General features: G+C 66.1%; 1 protein-coding gene and 1 long non-coding RNA gene across 2 annotated transcripts in view; both read right to left on the reverse strand.

The window, feature by feature from the left end:
* The window catches only part of STAB1 (stabilin 1), a 33,547-nt gene that overhangs the window by 12,171 nt on the left and 18,595 nt on the right, over window positions 1-2,781 (reverse strand). The gene's annotated exons all lie outside the window — the stretch shown is intronic.
* On the reverse strand, window positions 499-1,526 carry LOC121102496. Its single transcript, XR_005834545.1, has 4 exons — window positions 1,418-1,526; window positions 1,129-1,257; window positions 881-937; window positions 499-609 (listed from the first exon to the last, which is right to left on the reverse strand). It is a non-coding gene; the product is annotated as an uncharacterized LOC121102496 (long non-coding RNA).

Consider the following 2,781-nt stretch of genomic DNA (forward strand, 5'->3'; position numbering starts at 1 on the left):
GAAGAAGCCGGGGCAGCAGTCAGGCACCTGTGGGGAGGGGGCGGGGAGAGGCCGGCACAGGCCAGATGTAGGGAGAAGGGAAGTGACGGGAAGTGGTGGGGGCGGTGGGGGCGGGCTGCAAAGCCAGACAATGAAGCAAGCAGGAACCAGGGAAATGGAGGCCGCCTTCTTCAACCCTCGGGTGGCAGGGGTGAGGAAACAGAGCCTCGGGCCAGGGACAGCTGTGCCGGATCCCACGGTAAGGGACCTGTGCTGGGCCCACAGCTGCCCCTGGAGCCTGCTTGATAGTGTCCAGGCTGAGTCCCTTTCCCTCTCCCCATCCCCACTCCCTGGGATGTGGCCACAGGACAGACACTGGCCCCACTGACCTCAGACCCCTCGCTCTGGGCCCTTGCTCCACTGGCCTCACCCTAGTCCCAGCCCTGCTTCTGCCGTTGAAATCTAGTCCAGCTTCCTCCCCTGGGCCTGCACCCCCACCTCCCCCTTTCTGGCCAGACTTGGGTGTGGGGGTGCTGCGAGGCAAACCTGGATCCTCTTGGCACATGTGTAAGAACAGCCCCGGGAGAAGGAGTAGCCAGATCGGTAGACACAGCTCTTCTTGGGGGTGTTCTGGAAACGAGGACAGGCAGGAGGGCTCAGCCTGCGGCTTGGGTAGGGGCAGGGCAGTGAATGGGCAGACAGGCAGACAAGGATCAGTGGAAGAGCTGGACGGCAGATCAGGGAGGGATGGAGACAGGCCGTCCTGGGCCCGGGGACCCCCGGCCTCTAGTAGAGACGGAGCAGCCCTGGCTGTTCCATCCCCACACGGCTGCCAGCCAGCTGGGCCTCCAGGGGTTGGACACCTGCAGAGCAGAGAGCCAGGCTGAGCCCCTGTCCTCACCTCCAGCTGGAAACCTTGAGTGCAGCGGAATCTTCGGGAGCAGTTTACGCATTTCTCCTGGGGGGAGGGGGAGTCGGGTGGTCCTGGGGTGGGGTCCCCAAACCCACCTTCCTGCGTCTCCCACCTTGACCCAGTGCCCCTCCCTCCCTGACAGCCAGGCCAGGCCACCAGCCAGCACCTCCCAGCTCCGAACCCCCCAGCTCTTCTCCCTGCCACCCCCACCCCCGGGCCTGGCCTCGGCCTCTCACCCGCAGAGACTCAGCGTGGCTGTGCAGACAGCGGCTTGAGCCCACACTCAGGACCCCCGACAGGCCAAACAGTGAGCGGCCAGGGGCCTCCAGCACAGGGCCTTCCAGCAGCACATGGTTCACCTCAGGCTGAGGAGTGTTGTGGGAGGTTGAGTCCACTCCCCAACACCACCACCCACTCGCCTTGGGGCTGCAGGCTGGCGGGGGGGCGGGGCAGGGAGAGGGTCTCTGAGGATGGGTGGTCTCTGGAGCAGAGGTTGCAGGCTCTCGGTCCCCCACCCCTGCAAACCTGGCCGCTATGGTTGTAGAAGACGAGCCAGTGGGCGGGGCCCAGGAGCGAGTTGCGGTGTCCCCCTCTCTGCAGGGCCTCTGCGGAGAGGGCCTCCCCCAGGATCACGTGGTGCCGCACGGTGTCTTCGTCCTGGCAGGGAAGCCAGCGGAGCAGCTCAGGGGCTCTGGGGACTGCCCAGCGCCCAGGACGGTACAGTCCACCCGCCTTGTCCCTTTGCCCTGGGATGGGAGGCTCCCTCCGGGTTTTCACCCTCCCCCTGCAGCGGCCCCATCCCAGTGGCCTCACCAGGCTGCTGCCGTTGCCCCGGGCCTCCAGAGAGCGGTTTGTGGGCACGAAGATGGTGTAGGCCGTGGCAGCCTCAATCTGGGGCACCAGCTTGTGGTGCTAAGGGCAAGGGGCCGGGGTCACCGACGGGCCTAAGAGCCAGCCAGCTCCCTCCAGGCCTGGGGGAGGGCCCCCCAAGTGGGCACTGCCCCTCTCCTCAGTTGCTCACTTGCAGCAGCTCCCCGAAGAGGCGGAAGGCGGGCACCAGGTCCAGCTGCTGCAGCAGCCCCTGCTCGGGCAGCGCGCCCCCCCTCGGAGGCAGCAAGACCTGCGGGGGGGGGGAGCACCGAGGCTGCTTAGTCTGCCAGCGGCCTCTGGCCTACGCGGTTCCCCACGTACATGCCTCCGGCTGTACCTGGCTGACGACGTGTAGGACACCATTGGTGGCGAGGAGATCCGCTACATCCACGCTGGCGTTCTGCACCCAGACCCTCTGGAAGGCAGCAAACAGAGCTCAGCCACGGGCAGGCGCAGGCGGACGGTTACGAGTAGGTCCAGCAGCAACAGAGATTCGGCTGGGCACACAGGCACCTACTGGTGGCCCCCAGCCCTGCCTGGACACCCTCAGAACCTACCATGGCTGTCCGGACCCACACCAGGGCCCATGCACAAGAGGGACAGGTGTGCACATGCAGACACAGGTGCACAGACGAGCCCTGGCAGGGCGGTCACTGCTGGCCCAAAGACACTGCTCTGAGTACCCCCTCTGCTGGCCCCGGGCAGGTCCAGGGGACTTCAAGCTCAGCCCTGGGAGCCCTGGTCTAGGAAGCTGGAGGCCACTCAAGTTCCCTCCCACGCTCCGCACGGCCCCCTCTGCGGCCCAAAGCTCACCGCGTACCCCACTGATGTTGTGAATCTCCCAGCGTGTGATGGGGCTCAGGGTGGCCACATGCTGCCCACCCAGCCGGGCCAGCTCCTCCTCGGAGAAGGCACCCTGGAGAAAATGGGCCCTGTGGGGCGTGGAACCAGGTTAGTGTAACCAACAGAGACCTTTGGGACTGGGCTCCACCCCAAGAGGCCGAGGAGACAGGATGCAA

The sequence above is a fragment of the Ursus maritimus genome, unplaced genomic scaffold (genome assembly GCF_017311325.1).
Source record: "Ursus maritimus isolate PB19 unplaced genomic scaffold, ASM1731132v1 scaffold_14, whole genome shotgun sequence".
Lineage (NCBI taxonomy): Eukaryota > Metazoa > Chordata > Mammalia > Carnivora > Ursidae > Ursus > Ursus maritimus.